Raw genomic sequence first — 19882 nt, 5'->3', positions numbered from 1 at the left:
GGAGAGGCCACCTGGTCTGCTGCCATTAGCAGCATGCCCTGGCTGGGGGCCCCTGGGGTAGTGAGGACCTTAGGCAGATGCCTAGTCTGCCTACCCCTAATGCTGGCACTGCATCCAACTATATTGAATTAAGAATAAAACGGCAATACAAACAAGCCAGCAACAGAAGGGCAGCAAAGAGTTGCAACATATGTACTTTTTCATAAAGTGTAAACCTTCTTTTCATTTTGGAGATGTTTCCAGTTGGAAATTAAAGTGTTATACAAACATAATGGCATCTTTGCATTTTTCAAAAAACTTTCTTGGTTTTATGATACTCAAAATACATATTTTGCTCTGCCTGGACAATGACTTAAAATGGAGGTCATATTGCAATTGAGCAGCATTTCCGGGTTGCCCCTACAATGGTTGCGCTCCCTTTGTAGAATGGTGTATGCTCGTGCTGGTTAGGCAGCACATTCCCAGCTCTCATTTCCTTTGGCAGGTTTCATGCAGCTGTGCTTTATACATGACGAGCGACGTGTGACTTTGTGTAAAGCAAGACTGAGATATGCAGGGGTTTAGTACGAACGTGTGCGTGTCGGAGTTCGGTTTTGGAACGTCCAGGTGCTGCAAGTAAACAGAAACATACTATCAGCTGTCTAGACGGCAAACATGAACGTCTGAGTGGTTTAAGGCTACACTTGTGTTATGACGCTTCGCTTTCTCTGCAATATCTACATGATCTCTGTTCTGCTACAGTATTTATACTGGAGCTAAAATAAAAGGCGAGGAACTGGCTGAACGAGTGTGTTGTCACAGCTATTGTTAGCTGATTTTTACCTTTGGGCGTTCCTGTAAGAAAATATAAATTACTAATCTTCTTGCGCAAACATTATCTATGATTTTCTTTTGTTTGCAAACAAAAAGAATTCTAATAACTTACTTAACTGTTCTTGTTTATAAACTATTTCTATGCTTTAACTAATAGTTAGTTTTAGGGGCATAGTGGTGAAAATCAGAATTTATAACAAGTCCACAATTGCCGTGTGATTCTTTAAAATATATGGTGGCCATAATTAAAGGAAATCTGTCAGTCGGTTTTGCTATGGAATCTAAGAGCACCAAGATGTAGGTGCAGAAACCCTGATTCCACTGATATGTCACTTACTGGGCTGTATTTTGCTGTTTCGGCATAATCAGTATTTATTTAGTAGTGAATTATCACTAGAGGACAAGCTGCTATCATTCCTGCTAGTCTAACCTTGCCCCTAGCACTGATTTGAAGCTTCTTATATGTGAATGAGCTATTCCAGCCTATGTGGCGGCACTGATTTGCATGAGAATCTGCCTCCAAGGATTATTTTAAATAGAAGGGGAGCTACCAGTGTGAGACATGATTCTAACGCAGAACAGGAGAAATCAACTTTGTTTTCTTGCAAATAAGTTTTTTTTGCAGTTCTCACAGAAGCAATATAACAACCCTGTCTGCCTGTGTTATGGAAGATGAAGCCCTGAGAGAAACCTGTAAATGTGACAGTTAGGCCATGTTCACACATTCAGTATTGGGTAAGTTTTTTACCTCAGTATATGTAAGCCATAACCAGGAATGGGTAAAAAAAAATGCAGAAGTGATGACGTGTTCCTATTAAACTTTTTCTCTGACTGTTCCCCTCCTGTTTTTGGCTTACAAATAATGATGTAAAATACTGACCAACTACTGAACGTGTGAACATGGCCTTGTAGTCACACATAGCTCTCCAGTGAGATCAGGAAAGCAGGGAACAGCTATTACATATCACACCTCATGAAGATCAGTGTCCATCCCATAGCCTGGAACAGCTCCTTTACACATAAGAAAAACGTGGATTTTTCTGGAATAAGACATCAGATCACAGATATACAAGAATTATTAATTCACAGTCAAGGCATCCAATGCCAGAGGCAGCAAAAAAAAAACAAAAAACATATTTGAACCTCCACCATATTTGAATGTAGGTACTGTGTTCTTTTCTTTATAGGCCTCATTCCATTTTCAGTAAACAGGATGATGTGCTTTACCAAAAAGCTCTATCTTGGTCTCATGTATCCAAAAGATGCTTTCCCAGAAGGATTTTGGCTTACTCACGTACATTTTGGCAAGCTGCAAGCTATCTTTTTATGTCTATTTGTCAGCAGTGGGGTCATCCTTTCATTTAATTCAAATGTCAACTGATAGTTCGCGTTGATACTGATTCACCCTAACCCTACAGAACAGCTTGAATTTCTTTGGAGCTTAATTGGGGCTGCTTATCCACCTTCCAGACTATCCTATGTTGCAACGTCCAGGGAGATTAGCTACAGTGCCATGGATTTTAAACTTATGTTGCACACCGTGGACACAAGAACGTCAAGATCTCTGGAGTGGACCTGTAACCTTGAGATTGTTGATTTTTCAACAATTTTGGTTCTCAGACAGTTTTCTTCTCCTCTTTCTAGTCTTCATACTTAGTGTGGCACGCACAGACACACAATGCAAACATTGGGTCAACTTCTCACTTTTTCATCTGGTTTTAGGTGTGATTTTCATATTCTACCACAAAAAGAAACCCCCCCACACACACTGGACAGGCTACAGAATGTATAGTTTTAAAAAATATATTTTATTTGTATCAAAAGATTTAAAACTTGATTTAACACATAAATTATTGTAGTAATGCCTCCTATCTAAAACAGATTAGATGCCGTTCCACATGTAATAAGTAACACATATTATATAGCAAGCAGCAACCATGCTTACTAGTGAAGTTTCTAATGATACCACCATTAAATTATGGATAGCGTCCCGGACACAGTGGCCTATAATGAAACCCCAATATAATGCTCAGTGCATATAGTCATTACTGCCTGTATAAACACAGTGTTCGCAGGTTTAACGCAGGTCTCGTGTGGTCCCACTAAGGTAATTATGCTCTGATAATTATGTTATTAAGCGAACACTGTGTTTATACAGTCAGTAATGACTATATGCGCTGAGCATTATATTGGGGTTTCGTTATAGGCCACTGTGTCCGGGACACTATCCATAATTTAATGGTGGTATCATTAGAAACCTCACTAATAAACATGGTTGCTGCTTGCTATATAATATGTGTTACTTATTACATGTGGAACCGCATCTGATCTGTTTTACAAAGGAGGCATTACTACAATAATTTGTGTGTATTAAATCAAGTCTTTTGATACAGATAAAACTATACATTCTGCAGCCTGTCCAGTGTGTGGGGGGGTTCTTTTTGTGGTAGACATTGATGAATGTGGTTTTGGACTTCATGGACTAAAATGTTTACATATGTGATTTTCATATTGCCTACACCTGTTACTTGCCACAGGTGAGTTTGAACGAGCATCACAAGCTTGAAAAAAAAGTTGTTTATCCACAATTTTGGAAAAGTGCCAACATTTTTGTCTTGCCTATTTTGGAGGTTTTGTGTGAAATTATGTCCAATTTGCCTTTTTTTCTCTTTTTTTGTGTTGTTCCAATACACACCTAGGAAATAAACATGTGTAATTGCAATAATTTTCTGGGAGAAATACTTTATTTTTTTGAATAATTTCAAGGCTGCCAAAATTTTCGGCCATGACTGTACATATCATCATAAGTTTCTAGATAATACTGTATCACCTCATAAGGAATGTACCCTAGTGGTAAGCAATTCTCTTCAAAGTCAGCACCAAATAGCTCGTATTCTGCTAAACTTCTGTGATGCTGTTGTATGAAGTTGGTCTTAGATATTAGTTGTATACATATATTGGTCAGACCTGTTGATTTTGTTGGGGCTTTCCAACCATCTAATGTGAACGAGGCCTCCTGACTCTCCAAGATAGAAAGTGTTGAGGGAAGTAAGGATTACGACTGCCCAATCCTTTTGTTTCACGGAGGTAAGCCACTTCCAGAGAAGTCTGAGTCCTTCTGAGAAAACATGCATATTCAGCAAGCCAATATCCTGAGGGTAAATGGACCATGGTCATATCTTAATTTTTTCTGCACACCTGCTCTCCTGGCCACCAAGTTCTCTAGTTCCTCGTAAAGTCGTTGGTCATGAGTGTCGTGTACGATAATACTATAAATAGGCTGTGGTATTTTTACTAGCCCTGCAGCCTCTTCATTTTAATAGTCATTCCTAGAGTCAAACCTAAAGTGTTGGGAAAGTCACAGCCTATTTCAGTGAAATGAGATCATTTTCTATTATGGAAATTCAAAGAAAAGGCTTCCATATGGTTAATAAACGTAAGGTAAGAGCTGTTACATGAAACAGCATTTCTTACAGTCAGAGCAGTTTTTTCGGACGGCTAAGTACATGGGACATAAGGCCACAGTGCCAGCCATAAATGACTACGCAGCGAATCCCAAAGTGAAGTTCAAACATGCGAATTTAGGATTATTCTTACTCCTAAGAATATGACAATGTTGTCTTAAATCTAGATCATTTTTAATCTACACTTAGTACAACTTGTGGATAACCAGTATGAATAAATGTAATAATAACAGTATAATTAAATACAAGATTAAGCAATAGGCCAAAAATTACCTTATTGGAAAAGTATAACACTTTGTTTTATCTGTGGACTTTAAAATATTTTTTCAGCAAGATAGAATGTCATGTGACATCGTGTAGATCTTGTTGGATTCAAAAGGGAAGATTTCCTTAATGTGGTTGGGCACAGGGAAATAACAAGACACCCACTGAGCCGCATAAAACTGTTAGTTGTGACAAGTTTTATATTACATCAGCTGAGGCATAAGGCACAAGAAAGTGTGTTCAGCTCTCGTGGACCATCAGAGTAGTTGCGATCCTGTTACTGGTAATCGCCAGACTCATTGAAAATAAATCCTCTTAACAGCCTGCTAAGATCCTGCAATCTTTGTAAGTTTTCAGGCAGCTAGTAGAAGATTTTCTGATCATTAAGCATTCTCATGTGAGAGGACAATTGTCGACTTATTGGGTGTTAATGCAGCTCTCTCTACACAGAGGACCAATTGTAGTCTTTAGTAATGGTAAAATAGTAGATACATGTCAGTAAAAGTGAACTAGGTTTTCTATGCAAAATAAGGAATGGATTGTTTTTTTTCTGGCAGGCATACATTTAGTTAGAAATTATGGGATAATACTACCAGTTTCACCAAGTATAAAGAAATGAGGCAATAGTTAATCTGAACTATTATAATACTAGATGGAGGCCCGGTGCTATCGCATCAGGACGGCAGTAATGTCACGATGGGGGCAGGCTTTGCAGCGTTGAGAATCTCGCCCCATGCGCTCCCCATCTGTCCACTTTCTCTTTCCCCATGTGCTGACTTCTGCCGTCTGTGCTCTCTTCTTTGACCTGTCTACCCCATGTGCTATCCCCCTTGTCTGCTGTCTTTCCCCTTCCTGTGCTGTGTTCTCCCCTCATGTGCTGTCCTCCTGGGCAGGGGAGGAAGCAAAAGACAATACTGACATTACAGCAAGAGATCGCAGAGGATACATTTTGTGAGGTAAAATATTGTTTAAAAACAGTAAAATGGAAATATAGGGGGCTTCCACGTTACTGGTAGCACAAAGGCTCTGGAAAAGAGAAATGGCTCCTCACCCGCCAAAAGAAATTCAGCAAATTCTCTGCTCCCAAATCCAAATGCCCTCCCTCCCTTCTGAGCCCCACAGTGTACCTAAACCACATATTGCGTCCACATTTGGCATTTCTGAAGCAACAAGAATCCGCCTAACTTACGGGTGCATGCCTCCAGAAGCACAGGCTGAGCAACGTACTGGTCACTACAGCATACTGATCACTACAACGGCAGTTTGCAATTTTCACTCGGCAACATTCTTTGCTGCTTGCTTCTGGAAAATACCCATGGAGTCAAAATCGTCACTACACCTGTAGATAAATTCCTCAAGGGGTATAGTTTCCCATATGGGGTCACTTGAGGGGGGATTCTGTTCTTCTAGCAATTAGGGACTCTGTATATGGAGTTCACAAACTGTTCTAGGAAAATCTGCGGTCCAGGAGGCAAATAGTGTAGGATGCTAGCAGGTGTGTAGAATGCAGTGACATACAGGAGACAGAGCAAGGGTTAACAGGTTCTTTATATATAACAGTGGTAGAATAAGCAGGGGGTAAAAAATACGAATTTGCGGATGAGGAAAAGACAAATACAGTAGGTAACAAAGGGTTAACTTATCAGTCTCTGTGCACTGGAGGAAGGTGGCTGGAAGATCCCTCGGTGGGGCCGTAGGTGGCACGAGATGTCTCCGATCCAGTCCCCCAGAAAGGCGATGCACTGTCTCCTTGCAGTGATGAATCCTCCAGGTCCTTTGGCACATGGTGTCCTGGCAGGGGCATAAGATGTTGAAGAGGTGTAGGTCCACGGTACAGTGGATGTAGCAAATAGTTCAGTAGACAAGGCCGCAGAAAAAGTACACAGTCCAGCGATCACAGCCTCAGGCGCATGTCGGTTCTCAGTGGGAACCACAGGGATATGGCTGAGCGGTGCCTAAACGGTGGTAAGCGGAGCTAAGCTATGCACTCTGTACCGGTCACGACACAGTGAGGAGCTCTCTCTGAGCTGTGTGTAGTCAGTCAGGATGGACTTGCTAACCGGGTATGGAGGAATGGATAGCTGGCGTGGGTCTGTCGAGAGGGAGTCAACTGTCTCTGTGTTCACACTCTGGTTCCCCACCAAAAGTCCTGTCTTCCCGCGCACACCACTATTTAATATAAGAAAAACACGGCACTCCGTTGTTGAAATGCTGTTGGTGCACAAGTAGGGTATCCGTCCCATAATCAATAGTCTAAAAAAACTTGGCACTCAAAATTCAAAGAAAAAAGTGGTTAATTTATTATGCATCCAGACAATAATAGCTGAATGTTTTCGGTCCTTACTTACACCTTCTTCAGAACAAACTATTTCAGCGGTGTGGATATCTCCTTAATTATATTCCTGGAGCAGAACAATATTGTATCATACAATTATTAGGTTCTGTAGAAGGACGTAGATCTGGGGATTTATTAAGATGGAATATAGGCTGAACTGGATGGACAAATGTCTTTTTTCGGCCTTACTATGTTACTATGTTACTATATTGTCTCAGTGGGAGATAAAAAGTGCCTGTTGCCTGTGGGTCAGCGCAGACCAACAGCGACGCAGCTCGCAGCAAACAAAAGTGCTGACCCCTCTTATCGGACACACAGAACCCCGGCTAACATACATGGACACTCAGTTCCCATATGCATCAAACCTAGGCAACATGCACTTTTTATCTATTATTATAAAAATAATATCTATAATTACATCTATTTTATAATTTAGACAATATAATTAAGGAGATATCCACACCACTGAAATAGTTTGTTCTGAAGAGGTCCAAGTAAGGACCGAAAACGTTCAACTGCACACCGCTATTTAAGTCAGACCCGTCCCCATCAGTCAGGTGTCCTGAACTGCTTCGGTCAGAAATCTCTTCCCCTACAGAATAATGGTGACATCCCCTATAGTTCCAGCCCAGACACACAAGAGAGACCATTAAACTGGCTCTCCTCCCTACAATAGCGCTCTGTTCCTCCCGAGTCTCTCCGTATGGCTAAGTAGTACTGTACAGCCATATATGGGTATTGCCATGTTCGGTAGCAATGATGGGACAAATTTGGGTGCCATTTTTACCCACTTCTTGTGCGAAAATGTAAAATCTTTGGCTAAAACATCATTTTGGAGGTAAAAATGTAGTTATTTTGCCTTCACTGCCCAATGGTATAAAATTCTGTGACACACTCATGGTGTCAGTATGATCACTGCACCCCAAGATGAATTCATTGAAAGGTGTAGTTCTTAAAATGGGGTCACTTATGGGGGGTTCTGCTGTTCTGGCAACTCATGGGCTCTCCCAGTGGGTTATGGCACCTGCAAACCATAACAGTAAAATCTAGCGCTCCTCGCCTTCTGAGCTTTGCACTGTGCCTGAAATATCTTTCCCGGTTACATGTATTGGTGAACTCAGGAAAAAATGGACCCCAGTTTGTTGTAAAAAAAATTCCTATTAGCCCTTTTTGTGTTGAAAAAGTCAAACGGTGCACCTTCCAGTCCTAGCTCTGCTATGCGACCAAACAGTGATTTACCCAAACATATGGGGTGTCAGCGTACTCAGGACAAATTGCACAACATCTTTTGGAGTCCAATTTCTTCTGCTACCCTTGGGAAAATAAAAAATTGCTGGCGAAAAGATCATTTTTGTGGAAAAAATATGATTATTTTCATGGCTCTATGTTATAAACTTCTGTGAAGCACTTGGGGCTTCAAAGTGCTCACTACACATCTAGATAAGTTCCTTGGGGGGGGTCTAGTTTCCCAACTGGGGTCCCTTATGGGGAGTTTCCACTGTTTAGGCCCATCAGGGGCTCTCCAAGCGCAAAATGACATCCGATCTCAATTTTGCATTGAAAAAGTCAAACGGCGTTCTTTATATATGGGGAATCAGCGTATTCAGGACAAATTGCACAACACCTTTTGGGTTCCAATTTCTCCTGTTACCCTTGGGAAAATAAAAAATTGGGGGGAAAGGATAATTCTTGTGGAAAAAATATAATTTTTTATTTTCAAACAGTGGTTTACCCCCACATATGAGATATCAGCGTACTCAGGAGGAATTGGACCCAAAAGTTGTTGTGCAATTTGTCCTGGTACCCTTGGGAATATAAGAAAATTTGGATCTGAAGCAAATTTTTTGTGAAATAGTTAAATGTTCATTTTTTAAAGCATTCCAAAACATCCTATGAAGCACCTGAAGGGTTAATAAGCTTCTTGAATATGGTTTTGAGCACATTGAGGGGTGCAGTTTTTAGAATGGTGTCACTTTTGAGTGTTTTTTGTTATATTGACCCTCCAAACTCACTTGAAATGTGAGGTGGTCCCTAAAAAACGGTTTTGAAAATTCTGTTGGAAAAATGAAAAATCTCTGGTCAACTTTTAATCCTGATAACGTCCTACCAAAAAAAAATGATGTTTCCAAAATTGTGCTAATGCAAAGTTGACATATGGGAAATGGTATTTATTAAGTATTTTGTGTGACATACCTCCATGATTTAAGGGCATGAAAATTCAAAGTTGGAAAATTGCAAAATTTTCAGAATTTTTGCCAATTTTTTTTTCCCCAAATAAACGTAAGTTATATCAAAGAAATTTTACCACTATCATGAAGTACAATATGTCATGAAAAAACAATCTTGGAATCACTGGGATCCATTGAAGCATTCGAGAGTTATTACCTCAAAAAGGGACAGTGGTCAGAATTGTAAAAATTGGCTCTGTTATTAACGTGCAAACCACATTCGGGTGTAAAGGGGTTAAGCAGATGGGAGCAGCATGAGTGTTCATTTATTTGTTCTGTCTAAATTGAACCTATACTGAGTAAACATATACAGTAGCAGGCAGTCTGGTCATACTATGTTTTGGTGGTTTGTTGTCATTCATAATCTATTCACCCATTATCCATCATGTACATCGACATAATTGACAAAATACTTTGTAAAAACAATAAGAGCAAAAGTGTCATCTAATGAACTACTAGCTCCATAACATTGCAGAACTCCTGTGAGTTTTTGTTGACCTATTGATGCAGGTGTAATATTTGACCTTTCCTTGAGTCAGCTTTATGATGTAATGTATCTAAATCTTACTTTCTTGGAAAAAACTTTATTGTGCTTTTCATGGTTCAGTATGATGACGTTACCATAGATAAGGTTTTGCTTCTCAGCAGTTTAATCGCTTGTTATGAGCTTGATGCTTAGTCATAATTGATAAGATGTTTCTTGATGAGCTATTTCTGTAAGGGTGGATAAATGCCATGGAGCTATGTGGTATGAACCGTAGTGCTACACATTAGTAAAAGACCCCTATGGCAATCTGACTTGTATCTGATTTCTATAAGTTTATATCATAGTTTCTGTTGGTCCATCATTTAATATCACATCACTGGGGTCCCTTCTATCAATGACTTCAGGCTGATTGTAAGATTACTGCGCTTGCACTTATGTGTTTGATCAGCACAAGATGACAGTCAGGTCTGGGTGCTGCTCTTCTCCCCCTCTATTCTGAGGTTTGTTGACACACAGCGAGGTGAACTACAAAAGTTAAGGTACCTTCACACATAACAATTTCATTAACGATATTGTTGCTTTTTGTGACGTAGCAACGATATCGTTAACGAAATCATTATGCGTGACAGCGACCAACAATCAGGCCCCTGCTGGGAGATCGTTGGTCGCTGGGAATGATCAGGACCTTTTTTTTGGTCGCTGATCACCCACTGTCATCACTGGATCGTCGTGTGTGACGCCGATCCAGCGATGTGTTCACTGGTAACCAGGGTAAATATCGGGTTACTAAGCGCCGCCCTGTTTACCCTGGTTACCATTGTAAAAGTTAAAAAAAACAAACAGTACATACTCACATTCCGGTGTCTGTCACGTCCCGCGGCATCAGCTTCCCTGCACTGTGTCAGCGCCGGCCGGCCGTAAAGCAGAGCACAGCAGTGACATCACCGCTGTGCTCTGCTTTACGGCCGGCCGGCGCTGCCAGTCAGTGCGGGAAGCTGATGCCGGGGGACGTGACAGACACCGGAATGTAAGTATGTACTGTTTGTTTTTTTTAACTTTTACAATGGTAACCAGGGTAAACATTGGGTTACTAAGCGCGGCCCTGCGCTTAGTAACCTGATGTTTACCCTGGTTACCCGGGGACTTCGACATCGTTGGTCGCTGGAGAGCTGTCTGTGTGACAGCTCTCCAGCGACCACACAACGACCTAAACGGCGACACTGCAGCGATCGGCATCGTTGTCTATATCGCTGCAGTGTTGCTAAATGTGACGGTACCTTTAGGGTCCTTCCTGATTGGGTTCACCTTGTTGCGGTGGGGTGGCTTTTACAGTCTTTTGATTAAAAATAGGATAAACTAAATACCCTATGTTATTTACATGTACTATTAATAGATATAGCTTAAAGGGAACCTGTCTGGTCCCCCATGCCCTCCAACCCAGCAGCATTCACCTATGTATGAGTATATTCCCTGCATTAGTTTCCCCAGTCTAGCCAGCTTTCTTTCCATGTTATGACACCTCTCTGGGTGAAGGGTGCAAAACACATTTCCCAGGCATTAAATATGTTATGGGAACACTGTGAAGATGGTCATTAAGCACTGGCTTAAATTTAACAGTAACATTACCTTGAACTGACATCCCTCAAAAACTGATGAAAAGACAAGAATAAAATTGGTTCAGGAGGCTGCCAAGAAGGCTACAGCAGCTCTAAAAGGAACCTGTCCAGCCCCCATGACCTCCAGCCCAGCTGCATTCACCTATGTATGGTTAAACTCCCTGCTTAACCAGCCCTGTATAACATAATTCAGCTAAATAAATGTTTCAAAAAACATTTATAAGGTTCCCTTTTCCTCTGCTAATGACTAGTCCATGGGTCGTTAGTTTCCCCTTACCAGTCAGTTATCTTTCCATGTTATCATGCCCCTGCGAGCGTGATAACATCATTTGCACAAGTTGTCATCATTTCCAGCTCGTGTAAATCTTGCACATTATCTTGCACATGTGTGCCCCTCATTTTGACAGCATCACTGCACCTCTGTAGCCGGTGTACAGAAAGTCAGAAACCGTTAATGCGAAAGTGCATGCTTTTTACATTTGAGGTCAAGAAAGATGAGAAGAAAAAGAAGATTTGTATTAAAATAATATTAAAATGTTTCAGTGAATTTTTCTAGTATGTCTTTTTGATTTTATTACTTGTACTGTTTGGTTGATACAAATGAGTTTTTCATGAAATAATGGCACTCAATAACATAACTGTAATGATTTTACTCTGACGTCTGACTTGTCAGTAATTTGTTAGCTCTAAGGGTACCGTCACACAGTGGCATTTTGATCACTACGACGGCACGATTCGTGACGCTCCAGCGTCGTAACAATATCGCTCCAGCGTCGTAGACTGCTGTCACACTTTACAATGTACGACGCTGGAGTGATAATTTCATGACGTATGTGCGATGTAGAAGCCGTTGGTTACTATGCGCACATCGTATACAATATCGTGCACACCTTTGTTACACCATGCGATCATGCTGCCACAGCGGGACACTAGACGACGAAAGAAAGTTTCAAACGATCTGCTACGACGTACGATTCTCAGCGGGGTCCCTGATCGCAGGAGCGTGTCAGACACAGCGAGATCGCTGGAACGTCACAGATATATCGCTCGAACGTCACGAATCGTGCCGTCGTAGCGATCAAAATGCCACTGTGTGACGGTACCCTTATAGTGTAACTAAAATTATCAAACTGATCTAGTGTCTAGTAAACTGCAGTCTTTGTTTGCTGCGATGTTGTGGGAGAACATACTGTTTAAATTCATAGAAAAAGGAAATAAGCGTCATACTGTCCAAAATCAAAATATTACAAAATGTTCTAGATTGAAAACCATCTCAGCCACAATGGGAACACTATTTGACTGGAACCGAGAAGGCATTTAAGGCAATGGGGAATTTACCCCTTGTAACCTTTGCTATAATGTTTCTGTATTGAACTCATAAGCATTGTCATGTTATTATTTTACCTTCTCTAAGTAGCAAGTGAATATGTTGCTTAAATGGTATAAAGTGTACCTGTCAGACTGAACATGGACCCTGTACAATGGAGTAACTTCATGGGTAGAGTGCAAAATTTACCACAGGGCCCTAACTATCACAGTGCAGGAGGCACTAAAACTTATATTTTGTAAGTTATTAACAAATGTCCTCTCTTAACTTTTACAGATAGATAAGTCTGTCAATCACTGAAGCAAAATAGACTCCAGACTTACGGAGACAGACTTACTCACATTGTCTTATCTATAAACCATGCAAACAGTAAGCAACGTTAAAGGGAAGGTACCGCGTTTGTAGGTCATTAATAAATCACTGTAATGTAGCATAACATGCTGCTATAAGCAAGTTTGAAATGCATGTGAAACAGATTTCAGTGTTATATGAGTTTAAAGAATGCACTGGGGGCTGACATCTTGGTTTTGCAGCAGTAGCAGGGCACTATCAGTCAGATTACGGCACCCCATGGACATAGGAGAAAATAGACCGGCGCTGACCCTATCTCTAACATTAGCAGTGAGCTGGGCACGCCTCTGTGGGCTGCACAACTCACTGCTGTAGGTGTGACTAGCTGCCATTTTATTATAGCCCTGTGCTATCTGCCAAGCTCCACTTACTCTCTATCGCAGGACAGAAGAAGCGCTCACTGGAGCCGGAGGATGGAGATTGGGTAGTGCAGGTGATTTACCTTCCTGCTCCTCTGTACTCCAGGCAGGCATGTCCTGGGCAGACATCCTTCTACTCCTCACACGTTTCTCCTGCTGTGTCTCCGCCTCCCCCTCACACACAGTCCCTGTGATCTCTGGTAAGCTGCACTCACAGCCTGCAGAGAGGGAGGTGACACCTGGAGAGAGAGAGCAGGGCAGCTGACAGGACAGGGATTAAGGTGGGGGAAGGGGGATAGCAAGAATGTTATTCACAAAAAATGCTGCTGAGTCCACTGTGTTCTGTTCTTCTGTAAACAAGCTGTGCCTCTGATGCAGTAACTGCTGGTGATAGTAGGTCACAGGGCAGTCACACACAAAATGATGCTGCCCTGTGATGCTGCACTTCATTCTGCCCCAGGGATATTAGACCACCCAAAAGGGGAGGGAAATGGTGATGTCAGCAGTTACTGCCCAAATTTTGCTGCTAACAGTAAAGCTGCTAAATCTTACTTTAGCAGCTTGAGGTCTAAAACGGAAAATGCTCCCCCTAGTGGTAAATATGTATATTTGTAGAAAAATATATAATATTTTTCATATAGAAATGTTTGCAAACAGTGCAAACATTGCATTAACCCCTTAGCGACCGCCGATACGCCTTTTAACGGCGGCCGCTAAGGGTACTTAAACCACAGCGCCGTTAATTAACGGCGCTGTGGAAAAAGTGTATAGCGCCCCCCACAGGCCGATTTTCTCCGGGGTCTCGGCTGCCGAGGGTAGCCGAGACCCCAGAGAACATGATTCGGGGGGGTTTTAACCCTCCCCGCATTTGCGATCGCCGGTAATTAACCGTTTACCGGCGATCGCAAAAAAAAAAAAAAAAAAAAAGCGATCTCTTTTTAATTTCTCTGTCCTCCGATGTGATCGCACATCGGAGGACAGAGAAAAGGGGTCCCAGGTGGCCCCCCAATACTCACCTAGCTCCCCCGATGCTCCTCGTGTCTCCCGGTGGGCGCCGCCATCTTCAAAATGGCAGGCGCATGCGCAGTGCGCCCGCCGGCCGGCACCGGGAGAATCTTTGGGGTCTCGGCTGCCTGGGGTAGCCGAGACCCCAAAGAGCATGATCGGGGGTCGGTTTTAGCGACCCCTGTTTTGCGATCGCCGGTAATTAACTGTTTACCGGCGACCGCAAAAAAAAAAAAAAAAAAAAGTAAAGTGTAATTCTCTGTCCTCTGATGTGATCGCACATCAGAGGACAGAGAAATAGGGGGATTCGGGGACCCTAGCATACTCACCTAGGTCCCTGGATCCTCTTGCTGCTCCTCCTGGCCGCCGGCAGAAGAACATGGCGGACGCATGCCCAGTGCGCCCGCCATCTGTCTCCATCTGCCGGCCGGCAGGAGAACAGCGGTTAGGGCTAAAATTAGGGTTAGGGGTAGGGTTAGGGGTAGGGTTAGGGGTAGGGGTAGGGTAGGGTTAGGGGTAGGGTTAGGGTTAGGGTTAGGGGTAGGGTTAGGGTTAGGTTAGGGGTAGGGTTAGGGGTAGGGTTAGGGGTAGGGTTAGGGGTAGGGTTAGGTTAGGGGTAGGGTTACGGCTAGGGTTAGGTTAGGGGTAGGGTTAGGTTAGGGTTAGGGGTAGGGTTACGGCTAGGGTTAGGTTAGGGGTAGGGTTAGGTTAGGGTTAGGGGTAGGGTTAGGTTAGGGGTAGGGTTGGGGCTAAATTTAGGGTTAGGGTTGGGGCTAAATTTAGGGTTAGGGTTGGGGCTAAATTTAGGGTTAGGCTTCTTTCACACTTACATCGGTACGGGGCCGTCGCAATGCGTCGGCCCGACATACCGACGCACGTTGTGAAAATTGTGCACAACGTGGGCAGCAGCTGTAGTTTTTCAACGCATCCGCTGCCCAATCTATGTCCTGGGGAGGAGGGGGCGGAGTTACGGCCACGCATGCGCGGTCAGAAATGGCGGATGCGACGTACAAAAAAACGTTTCATTGAACGTTTTTTTGTGCCGACGCTCCGCCAAAACACAACTGATCCAGTGCACGACGGACGCGACGTGTGGCCATCCGTCACGATCCGTCGGCAATACTATGGGCAAAAAACGCATCCTGCGGGCACATTTGCAGGATCCGTTTCTTGTCCAAAACGACGGATTGCGACGGAATGCCAAACAACGCAAGTGTGAAAGTAGCCTTAGGGCTAGGGTTAGGGTTGGGGCTAAAGTTAGGGCTAGGGTTGGGGCTAAAGTTAGGGTTAGAGCTGGGATTAGGTTTAGGGTTTGGATTAGGGTTGGTATTAGGGTTAGGGTTGGCATTAGGGTTACGCTTGGGATTAGGGTTAAGTTTGGGATTAGGGTTAAGGTTAGGGTTGTGATTAGGGGTGTATTGGGATTAGGGTTAGGTTTGAGGTTAGGGTTGAGATTAGGATTAGGGGTGTGTTGGATTTAGGGTTTTGATTAGGGTTATGGTTAGGGTTGACATTAGGGTTGTTTTGGGGTAAGGGTTGTGATTATGGTTAGGGTTAGTGATTAGGATTATGGATCAGGTTGGGATTAGGGTTAGGGGTTGGAGCTAGAATTGGGGGGTTTCCACTGTTTAGGTACATCAGGGGGTCTCCAAACACGACAGCCAATTTTGCGCTCAAAAAGTCAAATGGTGCTCCCTCCCTTCTGAGCTCTGCCGTGCGCCCAAACAGTGGGTTACCCCCACATATGGGGCATCAGCGTACTCGGGATAAATTGGACAACAACTTCTGGGGTCCAATTTCTCTTGTTACCCTTGTGAAAATAAAAACTTGGGGGCTACAAAATCTTTTTTGTGAAAAAAAAAAATATTTTTTATTTTCACGACTCTGCATTCTAAACTTCTGTGAAGCACTTGGGCATTCAAAGTTCTCACCACACATCTAGATAAGTTCCTTGGGGGGGTCTAGTTTCCAAAATGGGGTCACTTGTGGAGGGTTTCTACTGGTTAGGTACATCAGGGGCTCTGCAAATGCAACATAATACCCGCAGACCATTCTATCAAAGTCTGCATTCCAAAACGGCGCTCCTTCCTTCCGAGCTCTGCCGTGCGCCCAAACAGTGGTTTACCCCCACATCTGGGGTACCAGCATACTCAAGACAAATTGGACAACAACTTTTGGGGTCCAATTTCTCTTGTTACCCTTGTAAAAATAAAAACTTGTGGGCTACAATATCTTTTTTGTGGAAAAAAAAATATTTTTTATTTTCACGGCTCTGCATTATAAACTTCTGTGAAGCACTTGGGCATTCAAGGTTCTCACCACACATCTAGATAAGTTCCATGGGGGGTCTAGTTTCCAAAATGGGGTCACTTGTGGGGGATTTCTACTGTTTAGGCACATCAGGGGCTCTCCAAACGCGACATGGCGTCCGATCTCAATTCCAGCCAATTCTACATTGAAAAAGTAAAACGGCACTCCTTCTCTTCCAAGCTCTGCGGTGCGCCCTAACAGTGGTTTACCCCCACATATTGGGTATCAGCGTACTCAGGAGAAATTGCACAACAACTTTTGTGGTCTAATTTCTCCTGTTACCCTTGTGAAAATAAGAATTTGTGGGCAAAAAGATCATTTTTGTGTAAACAAAAGCGATTTTTTTATTTTCACGGCTCTACGTTATAAACTTCTGTGAAGCACTTGGGGGTTCAAAGTGCTCGCCACACATCTAGATAAGTTCCTTAAGGGGTCTAGTTTCCAAAATGGTGTCACTTGTGGGGGGTTTCCACTGTTTAGGCACATCAGGGGCTCTCTAAACGTGACATGGCGTCCGATCTCAATTCCAGCCAATTCTGCATTGAAAAAGTCAAACGGCGCTCCTTCACTTCTAAGTTCTGCGGTGCGCCCTAACAGTGGTTTACCCCCACATATGGGGTATTGGCGTATTCAGGAGAAATTGCATAACAAAATTTATGGTTACATTTCTGTTTTTACACTTGTGAAAATAAAAAAAATGGTTCTGAATTAAGATGTTTGCAAAAAAAAGTTAAATGTTCATTTTTTCCTTCCACATTGTTTCAGTTCCTGTGAAGCACGTAAAGGGTTAATAAACTTCTTGAATGTGGTTTTGAGAACCTTGAGGGGTGTAGTTTTTAGAATGGTGTCACACTTCATTATTTTCTATCATATAGACCCCTCAAAATGACTTCAAATGTGATGTAGTCCCTAAAAAAAAATGGTGTTGTAAAAATGAGAAATTGCTGGTCAACTTTTAACCCTTATAACTCCCTAACAAAAAAAAATTTTGTTTCCAAAATTGTGCTGATGTAAAGTAGACATGTGGGAAATGTTATTTATTAACTATTTTTTGTGACATATCTCTCTGATTTAAGGGCATAAAAATACAAAGTTTGAAAATTGCAAAATTTTAAAAATTTTCGCCATATTTCCGTTTTTTTCATAAATAATCGCAAGTAATATCGAAGAAATGTTACCACTAACATGAAGTACAATATGTCACGAAAAAACAATCTCAGAATCAGCGGGATCCGTTGAAGCGTTCCAGAGTTATAACCCCATAAAGTGACAGTGGTCAGAATTGCAAAAATTGGCTCGGTCATTAAGTACCAAATTGGCTCTGTCACTAAGGGGTTAATACATTTTAATTACTATTTTAAGCTTAATTTCACAAAAAAAAACAGAATACAAGAAAACTGGTGGCACCTTCCCTTTAAAGGAAAGCTCTAATTAGAAAATGAACGATTATGTAAATAAAGTTTGAGTTAAATATATCTAAATTAAATTTTTTTTTTTTACATTTCACAGTTTGTACTAAAAATAATTTTTATTATAAAAAAAATCTTGCAATTTTACACTGAACACTGGGGCTGTTTTAGACTCTCTATTCCTTTCAGGAAACTGTTGTACACATGTACATAGTCACAATGGTGGGATCCCGTCCCTATCTATTGTATTGAAGTATCTAATGAGTTAATGCAAATATCATTGTCAAGTGAAGGAGATCAGGGTCAGCTGATAACAGTCTCCCTTAAAAACGTATTTTCTAGCAATATTTACATCATATTTGCGTGCATGAGCACATAATGTAACAGTGTTTATGGTGCTGGTGGGTCTTATTTTTGTTCTGTAACTTGTGTGATAACCCTGAGCAGCTCTACTATTTATATATTTGCTAATCACAGGGCTGGATTTTGCATGGCTTTTATAAGGATCCAGTTGTCCTTCTTTCCCTCAACACTATTGAAACAGTACTTCCACACTATCACTTTGTGCAACTGTATAAGGATAACATAGGGTATATCCTGTAAGTCAGATATATTGTAATGGACAGGGTGGTGGAACCACTGTGCCGTGATCCAAGGAGAGCCTGGAGAGGTATGACTATGTAACTCACCAAGTCCATCCTAGGGTGCACGGCGACTGACTCTACAGCAATCTAGGAAAGAACAACGAAGGGGGAACCAGTTGCTACTCCAGGACTGACCTTGGGTGGATGGCAGCTGACCTCGAAGGGACAGGAGGCAGGAACGGCAAGGAATGGTGGACTTGGCAAGTACTGGCTGACACGGCTAGTATAGTGACTGGCACGACAGACACACAGGCAGGCCGGTACTGGTGGCAAGACTGATATCTTGGCAGATAGGTGAAGGCAAAAATGGTTGATAGACAGGCAGGCGGGCACAGCTGGTAGACAGCCAAGTAGGTACGACTGGTAAACAGGCAGGCCAGCATAGCTGATAGACAGGCTGGTGGACATGGCTGATAGACAGGCAGGTATACTGAGATACGAGCACTGGGACCTGAGAACTAGCAAGCATATTTTAACCCCTTCATGACCCAGCCTATTTTGACCTTAACACTAGGACTACTGGACTCGTGACCCCGCCTAGAACTACTGAAAGGAGTCATTTTGACTCCTTGCTTGTTTTCGTTTATTTTTAGAGTTTCATTTGTGGTTATTTATTAATAATTATATTTTTTGTAATGTATTATTATTGTGAGATCCAACAGTAATGCTTTTGATTGTTTTTTTTCTGCTTTTCTTATTTTTCTACAGAAAATAACAATAATTATAATAGACGTTTTTCAAACATTTTTTTTTATTCAAGTGCACACATATAAACAACAACTGAAGAACAAAAAGCAGAGAAAATGTAGGTGGAGGAGCATAAAAATGAAAATATGGCGCAGAATTCACCTTCTAAACATTTGGTGTTTCGCATTTTAGGCATTGCCTTTGATTTATGGCAGTACATTGCTCACACAAAGACTTACCACAAGTCTTACAATTGCCGACAGATCTATTTTTCTTGCACTTTTCTTTGATCTGGCAAAATTTTGTTTGAACCATCACTTCTGAACATGTAGAAACTTGGGACGTGGAACCCTTTTCCCTATCTGTGACATAAGGACCACTCAACTCTCTCACAAGCGTTTGCAAAAATGCCTTGCGTGACATTTTTTGGTGGGTAATCTCCTTGAATATTATACATGCATTTATACCCGCAAAGTCTAAGGCATTTTCAAATGCATGAACAGGCCATCTCCTTGTGGATGTTCGTGTGGTATATTTTCGTGCCATCTGATCCACTACATCTACTCCATATTTTGTTTCATTG

The 19882-nt window shown here is 42.0% G+C and overlaps 1 protein-coding gene across 9 annotated transcripts in view; it reads left to right on the top strand.

Moving 5' to 3' along the window:
- Positions 1-19882, top strand: part of LOC138681586 (uncharacterized) — a 1359044-nt gene that overhangs the window by 934047 nt on the left and 405115 nt on the right. Inside the window, exon 7 of one of the 9 annotated variants that reach the window (XR_011321936.1) lies at positions 12811-12912. The exons of the other annotated variants lie outside the window; for them this stretch is intronic. The gene's annotated coding sequence lies outside the window, so the exon portion shown is untranslated. Of the gene's footprint in view, positions 1-12810; positions 12913-19882 lie in introns of those variants that run through there. 9 annotated transcript variants of the gene reach the window in all.

The sequence above is a fragment of the Ranitomeya imitator genome, chromosome 5 (assembly GCF_032444005.1).
Source record: "Ranitomeya imitator isolate aRanImi1 chromosome 5, aRanImi1.pri, whole genome shotgun sequence".
Classification (NCBI taxonomy): Eukaryota; Metazoa; Chordata; class Amphibia; order Anura; family Dendrobatidae; genus Ranitomeya; species Ranitomeya imitator.
Note: the sequence above shows the minus strand (reverse complement) of the source record. Positions and strands in the feature narration are given on the sequence as shown.